Source organism: Panulirus ornatus, chromosome 67 (assembly GCF_036320965.1).
Source record: "Panulirus ornatus isolate Po-2019 chromosome 67, ASM3632096v1, whole genome shotgun sequence".
NCBI classification, from domain to species: domain Eukaryota; kingdom Metazoa; phylum Arthropoda; class Malacostraca; order Decapoda; family Palinuridae; genus Panulirus; species Panulirus ornatus.
Window position 1 is genome coordinate 2,166,823 of NC_092290.1, and position 24,035 is coordinate 2,190,857.

The 24,035-nt window shown below is 49.8% G+C and overlaps 1 protein-coding gene across 7 annotated transcripts in view; it reads right to left on the reverse strand.

The window, feature by feature from the left end:
- The window catches only part of LOC139746992 (protein gustavus-like), a 215,069-nt gene that overhangs the window by 18,923 nt on the left and 172,111 nt on the right, over window positions 1-24,035 (reverse strand). The gene's annotated exons all lie outside the window — the stretch shown is intronic.

Here is a 24,035-nt window from a genome sequence, read left to right on the forward strand (position 1 = left end):
ACTGTAACGTTCGCCGTGAGGTCGTCCCGTCGTGCTCACCAGTAATCGCTCTTCTACATTCGTACCGTTCGCTACAGCAAGTTCTTAACACAACCGTACTGTTCGCTATAACATGAGAGGTTTGAAATCAACGTCCCCCAGGGCCTGGGACGCGATCGGATTGGCTATCTCGTTACCTATTTTCAGCGTACCAACACATACACACACACACACACCACAGACTTACCGGACGTGGAGGGAGTTTACCCCCCGCCCCACATAATCTCCACCTGACAGGATTACGAGAAAAATCTAATGCCAGTATAGACTACAAAATAATTACTGCATCTGCATTATCAATTAGTGCAATCATGTGTAATTCACCCCCCCCCCACATGCAACAAGTTTTCGAAAACGTACATGAGACCAGGCGATGAAGAAAAAAAACTCATCTGGGTGGAGATCCAATTATTTCTACACATACCACTCATCAGTTCAACGGTAATTTCAAAAACTAAACATTACGTGTCTCACATCTTTATATCGACATTCCTCGGTCATTATTCGTGAAGGTCAAGCACAAAACCTGCCATTGTTTCCCCGGCAACAACCACATAAATCCAACAAAGACATTCATGCCACTTACAGTTTTAACATAAAAGCATTTTTCCCTCGTAATTGCATTTTTCTTATGTACAGTTTAGGATTACCAACACATTTCCATCTACTTCACACTGTGACGGTTATGACATCCTTGGACAATTAGAATTACGGTTAGATGCACCAATCTTCCGGACAGCTACAGGGAGGCAACACGGTAAGACAAATGGTACATAGCAGTATCACTTAAGATCCCCCCCTTCCCCCTTCCAACGTTTTACTGGGCTTGGATTAGTTAAGGTACAAACCTAACCTAACCTAATGCAATCCAACCTAACCTTACCCACAGCAACCGTTGGATGGGGAAGGGGAGTGGGAGGGGAATATTCAAGTGATCTGTTAACGGTAACTTTCAAACCGAAAACAATCGTTTGGTCTCTTCTTCATCGAGTGTATAATGACATAAGCCCTTTCATCATTCATGCTCCAGAAGTTTTATAACCTGGGGTTGTACTTCGACCAGAAAACAATCATTTTCTATTTATCGATGACTTAAAATAACCACCAAACCCTGAGAGTATTCATCTCATTAAGTTTTTGTGCTTCCATGATTTGCATATGTTACTGCTACGTTTACGTAACCATCACCTCTTATGACCTTACCACATTAAAGCTTTAATGACGTCATCGCTCGCGTCACGGATGAACCACTCCAACCTGGTCAGATGTTTTGCTTTCACATATAAAGTGACCTGACCTGACCTGACCCAACCTGACGCTTTCACAACGCCTTGGTTGTCTTCCTACCTGTGGTCACGGGTTCATGTTTCGCTATAAATATTCGTGTTTAGTATTTCACTGTTAATTTCCGAGTTCTCTGCTGAAGTGGGTCGCTTCGACTGCGCTGACGGACAGCCCTTACCTTGCAAATACATCTCACTATCGTGCAGAAGTCCTCCCGGTAATCAACGTCCGTTCTCATCCCAAGAGCAAAATTTCGCACCACCTGAAGGCTAGGTTAGATCACACCAGGTCTGCATCACCTGAAGGTCTCCCCCCCCCCACTTCAAGGCTAGGTTAGATCAGACGAGGTCTGAACTCTAACATAGCCTTTAGTCTGTTGATAACACCAATGATTCTCCAGACAGTACACACAGTGTCACATCACCGAAGTTATTACATGCTGATCTTGTCAATTTTGCATGAATTGTTTGTAGCTCAGCGTTTGACCTGCCCTTGCCAAACTCTCGCACCACAAAACATAAATCTTGGAGATAATTTACCGACACATTTACTATACATTTCAGGTTTAAATCTATGAGATTCTGATCCCATCATGTCTCTAAGTGTCGCAAAATTCTCCGTCTTGATGCCTTATCTAGGAATCACTAGGGTATCAGTTGATTAGATTCCTCTACAATCTTAATCCCTCCAACAGCCTAATCAAGTTCCTTATCGCTCCATAACTTAAGTATCTCATCTCTCAACAACTTGATCAAGTCCACAGTTCCTGGTCCGGGAACTCTTACCTTTTAACTTCAAACTACCACATGATTTTCTTCTTCCCTAATATGTGCTTCAGCTTTCACCATCCTCGTGTCAAGGTATACGATTTTTTTTTTCTTTCTTTCGATGAAGTTTCTTTCAGTTCCACAGGCTTTACTGCCTCATGCACTCAAGTTTCCCCAGTCAGAGTCGAGTCTTGAGAACCTCAGCATCTGCCTGACTGACACTACACTTCAAAAGGAGCTCCCCCACCCCCCTTTTACATCTTCATCTCTCCTCAAAGACCGCAATGTCAGCTCACTCCTACAGGACTATGGATCTAGAATTCGCTCTCAGCGTCCTTAGATAGAGATAGAGAGAGAGAGAGAGAGAGAGAGAGAGAGAGAGAGAGAGAGTCACGGAGGCCTCGGCGCAGGTACTGGCTCCACCACAGCATATAAACAAACAGGCAAGACACCACACCACAGAGAGGGAGCGTGGCGCCGTGACTCACCCACGAGGCAGGCATCTTACTCCTGAGGCTGACACGAACACCTCTCCCCTCCCCATCGCGACCTGTCACTCCGTCTTGGCGCTCGTCAGGGGAGGAGGGGATGAAAGGGGGGGGGGGGGGAACTAGACGTAAAAAAGGACCAGGCACTGGCACCTGTGGAGCACGAGAGAGAGAGAGAGAGAGAGAGAGAGAGAGAGAGAGAGAGAGAGAGAGAGAGAGAGAATGGGGAGGGGGGGATGGACGTCTCAACCTTCACCTTGAGATTCTCGGGGAGGCAGCTGAGTTTGCCAGGCGAGGTGGGGCGCTACCAGTACCACACACACACACACACACACACACACACACACACACACACAGAAACCTCCTCCTCCTGGCTGTTAGTGTTGGGTCATGATGCACGAGGGACGACACACACGCACACGACGAGTCTGCTGGCGTCAGGACCCACCATACAGAGAGGCAGGTGTTCTAGCGTTCCCTTCCCTCCTCCCTCCCGCCCGTAGCACCACTACAATGCCATACAGAGCCCATCATGAGCGGGAGGAGGGGCCTCCCACCACCACCATACAATGCAGACCCCCCCTTCCCCTTGCACAAGGCACGACGGATTCGCCAGCTCCACCACGCCACCTTCCACAGCTGTCTAATATTACAAGACTTGTGGTGGTGGTGGTAGTGGTTGCTTCGCGACCCCCACACCAGACGGGCTAAATCTACACCTCTTCCGCCTTCCTGACTCCCCCACCATTTCTCCCCCGCGACAAGGTTCCTCTCTTAACACCAGTGCGCCCACGGCTCCCGTGACCCTCGCTGAAAAACTTACCTCGACTGAGAACAACACCGCTGAACTCAGTGTCACACTCAAGGTTCATGTCTGCGAGCTTTCAAAATGTTCTCAACATCTTGACCACGATGGTACGACCAAGGGGCATTATGGGTCTGACCTCTGACCAGACCGATAAGGGTCAAGACAAAGGCCAGGTTACCATACCCAAAGGTCGAACCAACGTGCTTGGGAGTTTAAGGTCAAGAGGTGAGGACGTACGAGGTGTGTTGTTGTGTAAATACACGAGCTGTGACTGGCTCCAGACGCTCTAGCTACGGCATCCACTGCCCCGGAGACACATCAAACATCAATTCTGTTTTTATTCCTCATATTATACAAATAAAAAGCATTCTAATGATAGCACAGGTGAAGACTCCATGGCTAGGGGTAGGTCGAAGAAAGTACAGGGGATGCAAATCGTTGAGTTATTCACCCTCTGAGCACACAATCACACCTGGGGCCTGTACTTGCGACGCTAGGAAAGGTACTTCTACCACAGCTGAAGAACTATACTACATACGTCATCTCTTAACACAGAAATAACCATCGAATCATGCAGCCTGTGTGGTCAGACTGGTAAATAACAAGGATAAATGGGACTGACATCTCCCACATACTAGCATCACTTCACCAGAGTTCGAGTTCTGGGCTTTAACCTCTCGTGGCCTTGACTTCAGCAGCAGTTTGGTTCCACAAGCAAGAAACTGGGATTTCCAGATGACAATCTTGTGACCTATGAGCACCTTGTGGTAATACCCAGACCAGGTCTCCAAAGCCAACACTCGATGGCGATGTGTCCAGGTCTCTTGACGACCAGATCCCTTACTAACAATCGTGGTCTCCACAGCCAACATCTGACATTCCAGGACACGGGGACAGACGGCAGATGCTCTCTGGATGTATGTCTGGTTTCCAGACAAAAAAAAAACAAAAAACAAGTGACTGGTCCCCTTTAGGTGTGAAGGCCTCCAGGTTAGCAAAAGATGATATGGTACTACGGAAATCTTCATAACCACAGCATCAAGCCTCGCCCTTCGGGATCCAAAACACAGATGTAAGTGACGAAGATCACTTGAGATGTAGGAAGACAACTACCTTCCCACGAGTTATCATTGCCAGGATGACCTGATAATGGCAGCCGCCCATGGTCAGCCGAGGTCGCGTACCCACAGGTCACATGTCAACACGGTGATAATAGAGCATGATTTACCTTCACTATCGGGACCCCACAGAGACAACAGTACAAACATCGACGTAACTGACGCTAACTGTTAACAGAACGGATGAGAATCAGTGGAGTTTTTCGCTCCCCTGCTTGGTAGACGCTACACTGTTCGTTCGCTCATCTGTGAATCACTTCGGCTCGTCCACTTGATCCTGCCCACGGGTGTTGCTGGTGGTGCTGCTCGTGGAGGCATCAATTATGTGGGTTTGCACCGGACTCCCCTCATGTGGCATGTTCCCACACAGGATGTGGGCCGCTGCCCAATAAATTGGCTCCATGAGAGAGAGAGAGAGAGAGAGAGAGAGAGAGAGAGAGAGAGAGAGAGAGAGAGAGAGAGAGAGAGAGAGAATATTCCGCAGTCCTTTGTCCATATGCAATGTGGGTGGCATTTTTTTCACCCCCCCCCCCCCAAGAGAAATTTCCACACTCATATGGACTTGATCAATTCAGAAATCATCACAACAATTAATCAAACAATCAGCATGAGTATAATAACAACACAGCAACCAATATGAACAAACTACGGAGCAGCGATTAAAGTTCACAAGTAGATATAATTTGACGGTCCGAGAATTATCGTTTATGTAAAATGATGGTATCAAACATTTCACAACAGCGAATGCATTCTCACATTAAGTATTACTACTGCCTTATATGTACAGTTACTTTCTAAAGTAACAAAGAAAACTACGGAAGGCAACAGACGCCAGGCCGACCGTTACGGCCGTTAACGGAAACTTTCCAAACGCGGACTCTGGGCTAACAGTAACACTGACCGACTTGTTAGCCGGCATTTATTACGTTAACCTCTTCACCATGACGGTGCGACCCCTGAGCACCAGGGTACGGCGGTGCGACCCTTCAGCACGACGGTCTGGACCTTGAACACGACCGTACGACCCTTCAGCAGCACAGTACGACTCTTGAACACGACGGTAATGACTCGAGCATGACGGAATGCCCCTTGAAAACGACGGCAAGATCATTAAGCACGACAGTACGAACCCAGTGCACGACGGTGTTGTTATCCTTAAACTACGGCGGTCCGACCTTGGAACCAGACGGCTCAATCCTTGAATACGACGGTAAACAACCCCTGAACGCGACGGCACGACCTCTGAGCGAGAACACGATGGGACCCTCGAATATAATGACCTGACCTCTCAGGTCTGACTAACACATCCAGAGGCAGTATCGTCGTCGTGATCCAGTTGCTAAGGCTTCTGAACGGCTTTACAGTTACGCCATGATACGTGACTGGCTACGACTGTGACTGGCTCAGAGCTACCGTGAGGTCATACAGTTAAGGAGCATGTAAGGTACAAGAGAACAGCTCGGTGCTATTTCCTGCTGTGTTTGGTACTGGCATCTTGTCTATAGTTACGGAGACGCGTGAGTGACACAGTAAGCCATGTGCCAGCTTGCAGAAGCAAACAAGCGTGCAGTCCTTAGCGCCCCCCCCCCCCCCGCATCAAGCCTTGAGGCACAGATGCGTGCAGTCCTTAGCCCCCCTCCCTCTCCAGCCTTGAGGCACTCGTGCGTATGTACAGCCCTTGGCACCCACTGCCCGATTCTGTGTCCTCTTCCGACATTTAAGGGGATAAAAATAACAAAACCTTGAAGTTAACACAATCACGCCACTACCGGTGTGGGGAAACTGCCTTAATCTAATCGTACCTGCGAGCATTTACCCAATCACACCAGCCAAACCCACCACTTCATACCATCCAACACGCACTGTACCAACCAACGCTACTCCCCAACACAGTGGCAAGCTAACGGTGCCACCAATTAAGTGTGCCGTCCACCGAGCTCATCCCGTAAGCGGCAATGCCAAAGCATTAGAGAGATCACAAAAGAGTCTTTGTCAGGCCCCAGTGGCCAGATAAGTACAATAACAGATGTTACAACGTTGGCTCATTACATTAATTTACGGTCTCCTCCAACAGTACACTCATTTTCTCGATGAAGAACAGTGGTCACATTCTCCAAATTTCGGGTATCTTGCCATTAACAAGCATACGTTCTGTTATATTTTTTAAAAAGTGTTTAGACATATTTCTTAAAAGGTTCAGTTTTCCATACAAACTAAGACACGGTGCTCCTCTCTGTGTTCAGATCTCTGACCAAACACTTCACAATCTACATCATTAACCTTTCCAATTAAGCTCAAGCGCCAATAGTACCTATAAGCATGGTCTTCCTCTAACAATGACAAAGTTTAATAGTTTACTGATTTTGTTAACCTTCTCCATACATACACACGTTTCATCTGACACAACTCAACATGGAAAGTGCGTCAAGTAGTACCAATCTGCACCAACTTCTTCCTTTTCAATACATCATCTAGTTCTTCCCTGAATGCGGTTGTTCTGCCTTTGTTTGAAAAGCCAGTTCAAGGGCCTTATCATTGCATGCCAGTTTTGCCGAAGCATTAACTTTATGATGTTTTCGGAGATCTAAGCGAGAGGGAATCCCAAACATTTTGACTTGAATCCCTTTATCAGTAGAGCTGGCATATCTGGCTTCAGACACCAGTATCTTACATTCTGGTCTCAGGGTATTTAGGGCAAGTAGTGAGGACAAAGAATCAGAGATAATTAATCCGTCTGTGGATGTAGTTCATGCAAACTGAAGAGCCATGAGTATGGCAGACAATCTCCTTTGTAAAGCATGTGGTGCCCAATAATTTATTCAAACATTCTTCCCTGCTCAAAAGGCCATTGGAATGTGTTGCGATGGCAGTACATCCAGCCTCTGAGGAGCTGAGTTGGGTGAGCCATCAGTTTAAATAGACTGTGTTATGTCTATCGTTTTCATGTTGGAGATCCTGTGTGTGTGTTTTTTTTTTTTTTTTGAAGAGCACTAGTTCTGGCAAGGCCCTGAAGGTGAGGATTATATATATATATATAGTCTTCCGAAGCTTCACGTCCAAATCTTTCCCAACACGAAAGGCATTCAGAACTAATGAATGAAGGTTCAACACGTCATTCGCTATCTCCTCTCATTCGTAAACTGTCATTATAACTATTTCTGACCAACCGTAGTCCTTCTTTACACATAAAATGGACCCAAGTATTTTCTATTTACCTTCACCAGATCGTGAGCCCAGGTCAACAAGCAAGAATCTTGGATCATAACAGTCTTTCAATATACTTCCACCCACTCTACTTCCTGTGATGTTTGCACATCATACTTCGTTTCAGGGTGATATACTGGGGGTGGAATACCAGCAGAAGTATGTGTCGAGGCTCTTAAATTCCTGAGGCACTTACTCACCAGTTGGCATCAGAGTACGCTGTCACGAGGGGCCTCTAATTCCCATCCGTCCATCACCACGACTAACCGTTTTATTTTTAATGCCTAAATACATCAACCACGGGTACTGGTGCCCCCAACACCATGGTCGGAGCCACTGGAGCCAAGTCCTTTATACCACAGGACAACTACCTCTTCACCAGCAGAAGCCATGAAAATCCGGAAGGTTGTGTACATGTGAAAGGAATGAAGACATCGAAATGGTCGGTCATTCTTTGCGGTGCCCCTCTCGTACAATGCTCGTGGGACATTCAGTGAGTGTTGTGTCGTGCCAAAGGAGGAAAGGAAGAGGCATAAGAGAAGCCAACTTCTTTACTTCAACTATGGAAGGAAGTGTAACTCGGCACCATCATGACGACATCGTCTTGAACTTGACTTTGTGAGCCTATGAAGCCGACACGACAAAAGGGCAGTTCACGTGATGCAGGTATGCTGCTGTCACTCACCCCACCATAGCCAAGATGCTTGGCGCGTCACACACACACACGCATGTCTCAACACACACTGACTCACGAGTCGTTTCCTGTTACCAGAGGCTTGGTGATGATGATGATGATGGTTTTTGGGGACGTGATACAACGACGAACCATCCCGGAGGGTCCGTCCACTCGACATTTCTATAACGAGACACTATGAAGTTTGTGTCACGAGCATATGGCTTCACCGGCGTTCAGGGTCGTACTCTGAGAAATGGACGACTTGGAGGCCTGCAGTGTGACACCACCAGACGGTGTTGCGGTGGTTCCTCCACCAGGCAGTGACCCACATCAGTCTTCCTGCACCGGGGCAGCAATCACTTACATTGAGATACACGGGGAGCAACAGGTGTACAGGAGGCCCCTGGCCTGACGTTTCACCCCGCCCTACTCCAGCAGCAGTTTATCTCCGGAGACAAGATAGCGGCAGCTGCTCCCGAGGAAAACACTCGTAAATACCCCCCCTCAACTTGACATGAACCTTGTGTGTACAAAACTGATCTGATTAGTGTAAACCCCACAAGCCGCTCGTGCCCTGATCTACGAATCTAGGATATCGTCTGGTCTGTAAAGAACATAGTGTGGCTTAAACCGAAGATGTAATCACAATATCAACTTAAAAACACTGCATCACTTCCGATCTCATTATAAATCATGTTGCAATCTGTCTGATAAGAGGTTAATACCTAGCGATATATGCAATGTGATGCAATCACTCCGGCACCATATCGTGCACATAAGTAATCGTTCATATACCACGACTTACAAAGCAACAAAATTTCAATACGAGATCTAAAACATTGAGTCCTATTCATTGTGGCGACAGTGTGTCGCTGGCACCACGCCATCTATTCCCTCCTTTAATTACCTCATCACTTGGTCTGATGAAAACATAATTGCATTTACCACGTTACATGTGTCTCACATAACGGCCGGGGGTAACGTTCTCACCACACTGACACTCGTAACGTGGAGGAAATATAGACATAATTGGGCGATATATACTGAGGGCTTGAAAAATATATTTTCTTTTTCAGTTTGTAAAAACGAGAAGGATATTTTGAAAGCCGAGATAAGAATGGAGTGGATATTTGACTTGTGTGTACGAGACAGCCAGGTTATGGCGCCACACGGGTGCAAACTGGACACGAGGCCGCACCTAAGATAACCCAGACACAAGGGCTCAGGTGAGGTGAGTGGTGCCTCGCTTGGGTGCTCTGACCACACTAAGATAACCCAGAAACAAGAGGAGGTCTAGTGCGCAAACTGGCGACTACCGCTGGCCGCCCAAAGATAACTAAAATAAATAGTAAGGGTCTGGTGAGCATATTGGTGACCCATGGGTGCTCTGGCCATACTACGATAACCTAGAAAGAACACAGAGGCCTGGTGAGCACCCCGGTGACTCACCAAGTGCTCCACGGATGCCTAGGCACGTAGGCTGTGCTCCTGCCGACCCGAGAGACTCCGTCTTTCAGGATTTCCCACTTAACATGGTTTAGAATGGGAGGGGAGGAGGAGGAGGAGGAGCCGAGGGGGCGCTCTAGACTCGAGTGGCCTCAATATAAACCAGACACTTGTATCCTTCACCTCCTGCCTCAGTGTCGTGGTGATGGAATCTCTAGCAAAAGAAGCAGAGGTTACTATTCCCCCTCGCTGAACACACACCTATGTTTCCAGTGAATGAAAACCACCCAGTGGACGAGGTATTTTCACCTAGACGGGAGCTAAACCCTCTAAACAGATGACCGGGGCGGTGGTATCCCAAGAAGGGGCTGTGAGGGGGGGCGGGGGTCGAATCCTCGTCAACCCCTGTGGTCGTGGGTGGTAATAATGGTGGTCGTGATGGGGTGTCGTGCCTGGTGGTGGCGGCGGTGGTATGTGGAGGTGGTGAATAATTCCTGCGCACAACTCTGTCCTGCTACACATTTTCAACACCTTTACCGCACCTACACTCGCACGGGTGTGGTATGGCCGGCCAGGGAGAGCGTCCACCACAGATACTTTAGCCTGGGTGAGGGGGGTGATGGTGCGGGCGTGGGTGGCGAGCCTGGCGCCGCCGCCACCCACGCCACAACGTTCTCTCTCACACCCACCTGCCACACCCTCCACTAACACCGCCGACCACAGACCCACTCCCGCACTCACATCCACCTCCACTACCACACTGAACACCACATTCTTCCACTGCCTCAGCCGGGTCAGGTCAACGGCCGGGCCATCATAACCAAGGGTCGTACCGTCGTGCTCAAGGGGTTAAAAGTCGCAGTAACGTAACTGTTGTACGTCAGAGACGCTGACGTATTCTGACGGACGTTGGGGCTGGGGCGTTGTAATCATTCACGGATATGGTGGTCCTGCCACTTCCGGAAGGGGCCACGCCAGACTGCCCCGACCCCGCCCTCCTGGCCTTGAACACCAGCTGGGTATGGAACCCCAGCCAACTGGCTTGAACACCAACTGGTCGTGTTACCCTCCCCTTCCCTCATAACATCACACCCGAGCGACTACTCTTACACATACGACAAACATTACAGTGGACCACATGGCCCGCAACACACACGCAGCATCCACCTCAACACGACATGATCTTGGACGATAAGCAAATAACACCAATACATCCTGGACCAGACTATATTGTGATATAGTCTCCAGCGCCATCACGTGTTTAGTCCAGACATATTGTAAGTCAGGTGTTACCGGACTCCGCCTGCTTGCGATACAGCCACCCTCTCACCATCACCAATGGACGAATAAGGAGTAGTCTCGCTGAGAAACGTCTCTCAGTCTATAATTTCCCCTGCTTCTGATTGTAGCGCAGCCTTGAACCTGGCCCGAACCCTTGGGTTATACAGGATGATGATAATAATATAGGTGGTTACAAGGTCAGTCGAGCACCGGCGGTGGTCGTCTACCACACCACAGCCTCCTGCAACCCCAGCCAGCCACACGTGACGGACGCCACGTCTGGAACACATGCCTCCAGCCAGGCTCCACGGGCCGGAGGCTCCGCTACAAGGGCTGCTAGGGTGGTCATGACCCGTAACTAAGGTCACGGGACCACGGGGCGGGATACAAGGCCATGAGAAGCGGGGGAGGAGGAAGGGGGGAGGGGGGCTGATATACAGTGTGTGTGTGTGTGTGTGTGTGTGTGTGTGTGTGTGTGTGTGTGTGTGTGTGTGTGTGCCACACTACAAGGCCACGACGCACGCATCACCTCTGCAGGGAGAGCCAGGCACTGTGGCTCTCAAGGTCTCTCCGCTGGCTACCCGTTCACCAAGCCACACACACCAGAGGTACCGCACCGCCAAGTGAGGTCACCAGGACCAACCTTCCGCTTCTACCCGGCCAGCCACACTGGTCCTCACACCAACCTCGTCCCCCTCACCTCACACACCCGCCTGAACCATCACCTCACAGGAAGTCTTCTGCGGCAGAAACACCCCCACTGTGGCTAAACCTGGAGCGGCGAACACCATCACCACCACCACCACAGCGCCTTCCCTCGGCCAAGACTGCAGAAAACCATCTTCCTGGTGGTGATGATTGGGCAGGGGGTTTCCGCCACACCCTCCTACTCATTTTGGCCGCGTGTGTCTGTGTGGGTGAGGGGGGGACGATGGGGTTCCCACTCTTACATCACTCCCCTCCCTCCCTTCACCGGGAAGGAAGGGGGGGGGGGGGAGGTGACAGTGTCCATAACTCCCCTCCCCTCCCAGTCCAATTCTGGGAAACCTGAGGCACATTTAGCAATCCCCCCCCCCCCCGTCCTCCCTCGCCACCAGCAACGCCTCCGTCAATGAACACATACAACTTGCCAGGGAATGTTCCAGCCAACGTCAGTACTTTCTCCTCACCCCCCTCTCTCTCTCTCCCATCGTCGGGTATCCTTTCTTTACTTTCCATCAGTGATCCTCCAGACAGCATTCACCTCCTGCACTTTCCAAAATGCCCAGCATTCTTGCAATTTATTTACATACCAAACTTTCTAACTTGTTCATGCTGTACCTCAATGTATTTCGACCACTTCGCAGTAAAAGGTGGTGCTCAGTCAAATTCAAACCTTCTGAGTCAAATTTCTTCCTATTTCGCCCTGCGTAATTCTTCCTCAATATAACGACCCAGTCTCCTAGCTCTGCCATACAAGCTAAGGAGACAGAGAATGCATCAAGTCCTCATCCACCGTAACAAAGGAACCTGAGACTCGTGTTATTATCTTTCTTAAGTCCTACAGTCCTCATGCTTGCCTGATCTGACTCAGGCTGCTTGCCTCTCGAGGCCGAACTCACTTCCCCCAAGAGTAAACAATACTTCTGTTTCTCATAAGAGTAAATGGCATCGCTGGCACTTTGACTATTTGGAATCGAGTGATAATAGGTCCAGACATTATCAATGACTCACGGTGGCACTAATCGTCCACCAGTGATCCCACAGTGTCACTAAACATCAATGAGAAGTCCCACGGTGCCACTGACCATCAACGAGAGGTCCCAAGGCGACGCTAAATGTCAACGGAACGTCCAACAGTGGCACTGATCATCAATGAGATGTCCCACGATACATGGACATGTAGCACCTCCCGTTGTACATTTATTCCTACAGTACTCTACCTTGTATTTTCCCAGTCTTCTCTGGACCACCTCACAACCAGGAATCCTCCAGCAACCCTTCCCAAGTTCTTCAAACTATATATATATAAAAAAACAAAAAACTGGTCCCACCAGTTAAGACCCAAGAAATATGTTCACAGTTTCATCTCCAGCCACCTGGACCTGCACCCACCGTGGCAAAGTCTCCGTCTATAAACCAGATCTACTCGGCTCTCACCTCGACGGGGATATCATCATGTGGCCTCCTCTTCTTGCAAGGCAGTGAGTGTAACGTAAAGTCTCTCTCTCTCTCTCTCTCTCTCTCTCTCTCTCTCTCTCTCTCTCTCTCTCTCTCTCTCTCATACAGCTGGTCATTACCAGGATCCCTATGTCGTGCCTTGTGTGACGTTCATCTGAAGCAATATCCTCCCCGCCTGCACTTTGTGGAATCACCGACACAATGGAGGAAAAATACGTGCCTCAGATGTAGACACACCAGCTGGTGGTGGCGACTGCAAGTCGGGGGAACGGGGGAGATGGGGGAAGGGGACCTAGTCGCCCCTCGTCACTCCCTCTGGATATCGTTGGGGCCTCAGTGACTAGGCAGGGACCAGTGTGACGCCGTGGCATCTGCTGGAGCCACAGGGTAGGCACCAGTTCAACACCGGGTTGTGACTGCCAATCCCACTCTGCTTGTGTATGCGACTGGCAGTAACGAACGCAACAGTCAGACCACAGTACAGCCTAGGTTCGGGTCCTACCTTCAAGACACCTGGTATGTACTAAATCTCTCACAAGACCACAAACGAAAAGCGGAGAAATCTTAAGAGTTCTGGTACTCGTGTGTGTGTGTGTGTGTGTGTGTGTGTGTGTGTGTGTGTTACCTTGGGAGACGAGCACCCACTCACCTACATCCAGCATCAACACGAAACTCACCACCACAAGTCACTCGCCATGAGAAGCCAAGATCAGCCGGGTTGGTGGGTGGATGTCCGGGCAAGCAGGTATAGGTCCTGAGGCAAGAGCACGGTGTGCAAGGCCTGCCTCGGCCACTGGCTGTCGCGGCCGCCGGGTTGAACGCATCGTTGTGAACTGTGGCAGTGTGTGCGTGTGTGTCAAGCCCCGCACCTGCGACGGCCACGTGAGGAAGACTCCCATCAGACCTACAGCCTCACCTTCGGTGTCCGAACCTACCCTGGGTCCTGCCCCCAAGATCCCCATCATCTTCCACGCCCTAACTACGACAACACACTGAGCTCAGCCTCGCTCCTCGTCCACCAAAGTGTGCCATCCATGTCGTGCTGGTTCCGTAGGGCTACTGGATGCTATCCCAAACAGCCTGCTGGAACAAAGGACCAACACTGCATCTTGGATGCACGGTCGTGAAGTATGTAGTCAAGTCCCAGACCGAGCTGTGAGGGGTGGAAGATCTCCGAAACCATCTTAAGATATACATACGGTAAGGCAAACGCCCAGAAGTCAGCTTCTCACCCCACCATCACCTGCATCATCTTTACCCAGATCATCCCAGAGCTCTCCTGCAGAGTGGCGTCACGCCAGAACACAGGCAATGTATAGGAGCAGCGTCCTTCCCTCCCTCTCTCTCTGCTGGCAGGTATAAACAAGCAACTGATGTGCTTTTCTCTGAAGTCTGTAGACTGGTGAGGCGGCCAGTCCCGTGATTCATAGCGACCTCCACTAAATCCGTCACACAATCACGGCAATTACCCCCTCGCTAGCTTTCCTCCGGTGAACCCAACACAGTCCTGGACTTATTCCACCACATCCACACGGCCCGAGGACAGTGAGGAGGGCACAACGCCTTCATAACACCCGATACATCCTTCTGTTCCATCTTGCATAACTGTCGGGGGAACGCAGAACCCGCTCTCCCAGCTGAGCGTGTGTGACTGGCTGCAGTGGGGCGACCCGGGCCACCCTCACTACTCTCCCAGTCCAAGTTGGGTGCAACTCAAGTGATTCATCCCGCTCTCACCTTGCTTGTCCGTCCGCTCTCTCTCCTCGCCATTTCCTCACTACCAGGAACCTCCACACTAAACCTTCCTGAACGATGTCACCACTCGGGTATTTACGGAAAGGAGGCATCAAAGGGATTCTTCCCCTCCCAGACGGCTGGCCTTCGAACAACGCGTTCTACACCCGTGACTACGGCGTGAGACTTCTCCTAGCGTCCCTGAGGTGGTGACGAGGGCCAGGGAGGCGCCCATAATCACGCTGCAGAACGAGGCAGTAAGCCAACGCACGACCAAGGTCGTCACCCCTGTACCCATGAAGACACGCCACTACCTGGCATGGCAGGAACGACCCCTCCAAGTGATGGATCTACAGTGTCAGTGCGACGCATCGTACGTGGCCACTGTCAATATCTGGGAAGGACGAAGAGGCCATCACGCGCTGTCTGGTAGGGCCTGGAGCGTGGACAGACAAGGGGAGGAAGATGACAGTCACGGAACACGTCAGGTACAGGTTATACCCCCAGCATACGAACCCTGGCATCTCCTCGATAACCGGTGTCCAACAGGTAATCCTGCAAGGCAGAGGTGGAGTAGGGAGGTCATGACATAAAATCCACTCAGCGGAGACAGAAGTAGCACCACGACCGTCCACACAGGGAGGCAGGTCGCTGAAGTGTCGCCATACACAGACCCACACGACCTCAACTCCTAAGGTCATGCCACACTCTACTCACGCTCTAAAAATAAACATTTGCAAGGGAGATGCAACGAACGATCTCACTTTACTTACATTCTTCTCTAAACTATCTTACCGCTTTTTCTTGCAAATTTTTTTTTTCCTGACAGCTAACTTTTTAACAACGACAATGACGACGCTACGTCGGCGCCGACTCTCTGATCAAGTACAGGAGCTAAAGAGGCATTCGAAGGTCTATGAAGATGGTACCTCCCGTGGTGGTGACACAGGTCACGGTGCCAGGCTCGGGGCCTTCAACCACCAGGGGGGTCATCGGTACACACTAGCCGTCCCCAACATCCCCCTTCTCCCCCAGTCCCATCAGCCAGACCCCCAGCCAGACCACAGGACCCTGACTAAACCCCAGTAACCCAGCCAAGACCCCAACATCCCACCAGACCTAACCCAACCCAGACAGATCCCAGCAACCTTGCCACTCTCACAACTGTACCAAAGTCCTACATCCTAAACATCCTCTCCGCCATTTGTCCTCCATCAAATCCCCCAAATTCTACTCTGGAGACCGAATTTCCCAGGGAAAGTTTAAGTTCAAGAGATTAAGAGAGTCTGGAGGATCAACAAGATGTCTCCTTACGTGCCACTGAAAGAGAAATCAGTAGTCAAAGAGCAAGGGCAGCACAGATCCCCACCTTAACCTCTTCAGCGAGACGTTGCAACCCTTAAGCACGACGATGCGGCCCTTGAGCACGACGGTGCGACCCTTGAGTACGACGGTGAGACCCTTGAGCACGACGGTGTGACCCTTGAGCACGACGATGCGGCCCTTGAGCACGACGGTGTGACCCTTGAGCACGACGGTGTGACCCTTGAGCACCAGGGTATAACAGCGCGACCTCCCAACCCAATCTTTGAAAACTAAAGACATCACATCGATGGGTCGTACTGTCGTGCTCAGGTTAAAATAAGTAAACGAGAACTACGTGCAAACACGCACGTGTACAACGCAACACACATACGGCACGTGTAAGGCACTGACGTGCAGATATGGAGGAGGAGGAGGAGGAGGAGGAGGCTAGAGCCAGGATGAACGTATCCAGGCAAAGGCTACGATGCGGCTGGGGACCAGACATAAGACGACGAGTCAACCCCGACATACCACACAAGGTTGTCACACCCAACTTTCTACTTGTTTTGTGGGTCATTAATACCATTCCTCCCATTCTGAGGGGGAGGAGGACCCCCTGGGTCCCTGGGCCCGCCTGGCATCCTTGTATACTAATGTACGGCACCCACTGTATGCCCTATCCTAGCCTCCACCTACCCCTAGCCATGAACCCCTTTTTATCCATACTATCATTGAAATGCTTAGTGTGTATATGAATAAATACATCAAATTTATGGCAATGTAGAGAACGGCAGGGGAAGGGGGGGGGATGAAGAAGGCCACAACAAAACATAAGAAATGAGAGCAAGACATCAGACGACCCTGTCAAAGGAGGCTCATAACCGCCACCAGCACAGAAGACACGCGTCTCACGAAACAAACTGGCCTAACCAACCTCCTGGGTGGCCGGCAGAGAGAGAGAGAGAGAGAGAGAGAGAGAGAGAGAGAGAGAGAGAGAGAGAGAGAGAGAGAGAGAGAGAGAGAGAGTCGGAAGGACACACACACACACACACACACACACACACACACATACGAGGAAAGGCTAAGGTGAGATGGATGATGTTGGACGCGGCTCAAGGATTGCTGTGGACAGCGCGAGTCGTGAACGGACCGCGGCAGTTAAAGCGACTCCACGATGAAGCCTCCGTAAACAAACCGTGGAACATCCTCGCTATCAGCCGTGGATAATTAGTCTATTACTGCTAGTAATAATAAAGACAGAAAACATAAACATTCTTCTTCGTATATTCAGCGCATTATCGCAGTCACGGAGAGACAAGAGACACCTGGAACTCATCACTTAGATACACAGAGCAAAGAGATTACAGGAACTATTGGCCTCTGACGAGGTTATCTAATGAATTAACTGCTTCCTTTTATCTCCATGTAGTTACTGATAAACTACAGAATGGAAACAATCAGCTCGAATGACTCTCTTTCATTGACATTTAGGGCATCAGGAGGGATGTAACTCCATCAGTAAATGCCTGAGGTAAAAATCTGACGGGCGTGCTACAATGTACCCCCTGAGGGAGAACCTAGCGTCACTGGCTGTGGGGACGGGGCAGCGAGGAGACCACAGTAACACTTCGCTGACAATGAAACACCACAGCTGCAAGGATGAGAGTATTCCGGGGAAGCTATATTTGTTGACACTAATAATACAGATGGGATGAAGGGGAGTCTGGCAAGCTACCTGACCCCACCTCGCTCAGGGCCATCATCAGTAACCTTTGCCTCACCTCTAAAATAACCCTTGCCCTCTGGGATCTACGGTCCCAGGTCGGCTGTCGCAATATTCGGACGCCATCAAGAAGCCTACACCCACCCTACACCCTATACTCGCTCTTACACAGACGTAGTGAGGGCCTCAACCCACTGCAGCCACCAAGACCCCTTAACAACTATTATATACTTTACTTAGTCATTTTAAGGACATCTTACAACGTCCACCCGCCAGAACCCAGTCTATATTCAACTTACTATCTTCATTCACACTTACTTGCACCTTATGAGAATATGTGAGCAAAGTCTCCACACCGTCAAACGAGTTCGTGAAATGATCAATGTTCGCATTAATCTGTTTCCTTACTCGAGTTAGACGAGACGTCCCCATTCACACCTGCGCCCTACCACACAGGGCGCCCCAAAAAGCGTCTCCATTCACACCTCTACCCTTCCACACCACACAAGAATAAACATACTCCCCTGGCACCCTTACCTGACGACTCTACTATCCATTTGCGTTGTGTTCTACCCCGCCAGTACCACCATACATCTCCACTAACTAACTTCTCACATGACCAGGCATCCTACAACATCTAAAAGACTTTACACAAGATTTTACCTTCACCGTATTTACATTTCATAATCGTGAACCTAATCTACTTCAGGTTTCACATACATGCAATAGACTCGGTCCTTGCATTCACACAACTCAAGGATCTCCCATTCACCTGAGCTGTCTGTGGTTCTCCATTCCTTCTACCCTCAAAGACTACCTTGTAACATTCATCTTTCCCGCAATCATCATCACCCATCATTACACCGACACACATGAACTCAATAAAATCTTTTAATTCCCCTCTACCACACTCTCCCTTTCCATCTTAAAAAAAACAATAACCTTGCTGTCACTCACGCTTCCTCAACATCTCCCTACAAACACCATCAGTTCTATTGTTCTACCCAGACGCTCGGATACAGACAGAAGAGGAACATGTGCGACCAGCTACTGTCATAGTGCCAATCTGTTCCACCAGCACGGCCCAGCGGTACACCACCAGCCAACATCCCACTCTCCTCTCGCGTAATGACCCATCAATAACAACAGTAAATAACCATGGTGACATTAACAACCCCGAGATAATCCCACACGTACTTTAAATGGCCCACTAGTACCACAAGATAATTCCTGTACTAAAGCCTTCACAGCAGACTGAAGTCTTCACGGCACATGAAAAAGGCAGAGTTTCCCGAAGTCCTATTTTAAATAAATCCATGAGAGCTGCACTGATTTTCTCTTGAATTTCACACGTCTTATGTTTAATTCATGACTGTCGTACACAATTTCCTCTCAAGATCTTTCTTTATTAGCAACGTTAAAAATCTGGTCTTAACGCCCTCTTTCCATCCTACATCCGTCTTCATCTATACCACAACCCGATCAGTCGCTAGCTTTCCCAGTCTCTGTGTGGAGAACGGCCACTTGAGGACTGACCGTGTAAGTTATACCTCCTTTCCTCGACCAGCTACACTGTCACCCTCTCCTCCTGCTTCCCCATCTCCTGCAACCTTTCTAACATTAAGAGTCAGGTATACATACATACACCTGTGGAGCCCGGATTAACTTACCCGCTCTTTTCATCATACCCATTTTCATCGCACGAGAGATGACCTTGATTCGGGCCAGTTCTGCCCGCACCATGAAGGACAAGGATAAAACCACCTCGCCGTCTGTGTTAGGGTGACACTCCTCTGTGACTCTTGCATCACGGTTTCCCTCGTTTACCTTTACTCAGCCGAGGAAATACTCCCTCCGCTCAATCACCAGACACGAGACCACTTTCCCGGGCTCCCATACACACTTTCCAAACCCATTCACCTCCAATTTTAGCCCCTTCAAACCCCAATCTGTCAACCACCCACGCGAACGTTTCCATTTTCTAAGAGCCTTCCTGTCTTACGTAATCCACAGAAAATCCTAAATACTTCTACAAATACTCGTGACATATTTACTTACAACCTTAATATTTATGTCCTCGTCTTAACGACTTCCTCTGCCATGAACTTCATTCGTTGTTACCAATACGGTTGACAGCAATGGTGCTGTTCCCATTTCCTGTACATCTTTCACGTGCAAGTCACGAAATGAGGATGATATGAGGAACACAAGAAACTGTGCAAGAAAGATGGATCAGATGACGAAAATGTGGAGGAGCGAGGAAACCTGTTGGTAACATGTGATGAAAGAACTATTGGAAACCATGACTGGGAGGAAGTGTTGGAAACAGCAAGTAGCGAGAGAGGAAGACTGGGAAATCATGAGTTTTTGCTGTCTGTAAGGTGGGTGGTGGTGGTATTGCTGTTGCGCAATGGTATATATTTAGCAGCTTTACCTCAGTCAGAGAGCTTCCACTCCCTCCCGGCCACCCCGACCTCCACACACCGAACCTCAACAAGGATCCCTCCCTCTCCCCAAGGCTTCCGCCTCTCTCATTCTGCCTAGAACTACCCGAAAATGTGTACTGGGTAGCCTCTCGCTAAATCTGATAATGCCCACACTTCAGCAAGCGTCAGCCTTCGAACCCCAGCCCACGCCTCACCAGAACAAAACGTCTGCTTGTTCGAAACGCTGCACTGCATCTACCCTCATCTGTGGACGCGCTCTGGGATTCGAGCCTCTCCAAGTATTCCAACCTCTTATCCCTGCTTCCTGGTAATCCTACCCACATCTTGAACGTACACGTTCTATTCTTGACTCAAACTCAACCGCCCCTCTTGTATATATATGTGTGTGTCTGCTGAGGGTTAACTGTCCTGTACATCAAGAGGAAAACAGATCGTGAGGTTGTATGGGACTCACTAGTCGCTTGTCCAGCTAACATGTGCAAACCAGGGAGGTGCAGACACCTGGTACTGCTGCAACGCACCAGGGACGAGGTAAGTGGCACGTACCTAGTACTACTGCAACTGACCCTTGCTGGTAACGTGTACCGACCAGGGAGGAGGAGGTACCACCTGGTACCCTGGTACTGCCGCAACGCACCAGGGAGGAGATCGTGGTACTGCTTTAACACACACACACACACACACACACACACACACACACACACACACACACACACACAAACAAATCCCTGCCACGCTGACCTTCCCGCATGGCGGGCATGTGTGTACACACACTCTCACGTTACTTGGCCACGGGTTCAGGCATGGCTGGGTGGATGGGGAAGGGGGGTGACAGGCACCACAGGTGGTAGGGATATATATATATATATATATATATATATATATATATATATATATATATATATATATATATATATATATAGACAAGTATGATGGAAGAAGGGAGGCCTGGCAGGACAGAAGGATAAAATGAGAGGGATGGCCGGTATGGCGAGGAAGCAAGGCATGAAGGGAGGGAGAGTGAAGGAAGGCTGCCGGTCTGCTAAATTTACCAGACTCGGTGTACATGGTAGATGCACCCACCTGACACTCCGACTGTCCTCCAGATACCTGCACCAGTGTCACGGGGGAAGGGCGTCCACGCGTCCCTCCCCATACACTTGGCGCCACCACTTCCATTCCTCCCACTTCCATTCCTCATCTACCATAACGACTATGAAGGAGAACAGTGTTCTACAGATAACCCGATCTTTCCACGTGTCACATCCTACGATTTCTATCACACGGAAGGGAACTATAAAGTTACTGGTGGCACCATGAAGCGAAACACTTGCTCCACATCTCTTGCCACAGTGGTACCTCAACTTCCTGGGGTCAACAGGACACATACCACCCGCCTGCTGCGTCAGCAAGTCACAGTTCGTAAGTTCCTCCTCCCCTCCGAAACGCGGCGGGAGGTCACGGACTGATGACCAATCCCTTTATCTACCAGGAAAGCGGAGGTCAGACCTAATGTGTCATGCCTCCCATCATTCACAGCTGCAGCCAGACTGGGCTCACACCCAGGAGCCTGCCTACCAACAACGTGACGTCTCAGCCAGCAAGTCTTCCCACGACCCATGTAGTCCACATCAGGGTCAGGACCCTATGCAGCCAACCTTACTCAGTCGCAGATTACGATCCCAGCGAACAATCTGACGTAATTCGTTTCCCCACACCTGAGGTGGCAGGCAGGTGGGACCCTTCTCTCCTCACCAGCCAAACTGCAAAACAACACAACTCCCACAAACGGATGTCACACTATGGTCCTGGATCCTCAACCAACCCAACCTGCAGCGTGAGGTCAGGGTCAACAGGTCCCCCCACCCCCACCTTTCCTAGACTACCTGCTGTGTGAGGTCATGACCATTATCAAGCCCCCGCACCAACCACACAAAGGTCACACTCATGTGGCTCATCCCCTGTTTACCTTCTGAGGTCAACGCCAATGACCCGTCTCTTACCTAGAGTGTGAAGATAACTTTGCCCTCTTGACCTTGAGTGTGAGGTTGGAGGTATGACCTCAGCAGGGGTAGGAAGATGTGCTATGGGTCTGATACTATCACGCCCCCTTCTCGGTCTCACCTGTTGGCCCATACTGAACTACCTCGTCCTTCAAGTCTTTACGACCGTTGATAATAAAAAGTGCCACTCCATTCTTCCTGACTCTTCCTGCACTTGTTCCTTGACCCCATCGAACGACGTCGGGCGTGAGGGAGGCCAGTGATCAGGGTCACCTGGCGCAAGAATACACTGGAAGGGTCACCATCCTTATGTCAGTGTGTACGTCCGTGTGGGATGATAGTGGGTGATAAGGGGAGAACACTGGGCGAGGAAAGGAAGGCTAATGGTTAAGAAGTGGGGAAGATTGTGGGGAGGTTGACGGGTGATGAAGGGATGGTTAGAAGATGTGTAGGGAGGTCAAAGGACAATGAAAGGGGAGGCTAATGGGTGGAATTGGGGACGTTGGTGGATGAAAATGGGGAGGTTAGTGGATGAGGAGTGAGGGGAAAGTCTGGAAGAGCGGGGGAGATGTGGGACAAGTTAGCGGCGGAGGGTAACGGTCCGTCAAGCCAGAAGCGCCTGATCCCAGCACAGGAGGCTGCCACGCACCTCACCATCACAACCACTACACTCCTACCACCACCACCACACTCTACCACTATAAACACACTCTACCACTATAACCACAACCCACCACCATTACTACTTAAAACCTCTTGAGCACGACGTTACACTAACACTAAGGTACGACATTGTGACCTTTGACCTGATCCTTAGGGTACGTGTAGGGTGGATAGACTAAAAAAAAAAAAAAATATGACGAGGTTATCTACTGAGGGGACAACAGGATCCCACATTCCTAATTTTTGTAGGTGGTGACAAGATAGTAAAGTGGGCCATCATAACCACAGGTCGTACTATCGTGCCCAAGGGTCGCACCGCTGTTGTCAAGGGTCGCACCGTCGTGCTCGAGTCGTACCGTCGTGCTCAAGGGTCGTACCGTCGTTGTCAAGGGGTTAGCCCATTCCTGCATCGTCTGAACTGCCAACCATATCTCTCAAGTACACGAGGATCAGGTTACTAATCTTGGCCCGAGTGCCGGGTGTCTCACATCATCACGGCCCGGTAAGAAGTTGACCAAATATGACGGATCCCCCACCCACCTCAGCCAGACCTTGGGCAGCAATCTCGGCCGCTGACGTAGTGTTGGCATGTGAAGCGGCTGTTGCTTATTGTTATATACATTTTTTTTTTCCAGTGGCACTCTTCCGAAATACAAGAATACACTCCACACACCGAGAAGGCATTTGTGTCCTACTCTGAATCATGATGTCCAATGAAACCGTCCAGTTATGACTCTCTCACAAAGCTAATGAGCTCACATTTGTAAGATAAAAGGTCTGAACAGTATAATGAAACACCAGGCAAATATGCTCACGTACGTCGTGGGCCAAAATGAGTTAATAGAGCAATGATGGGGATATTCTTGAATTAGATCCTCCGCAGTCCAGT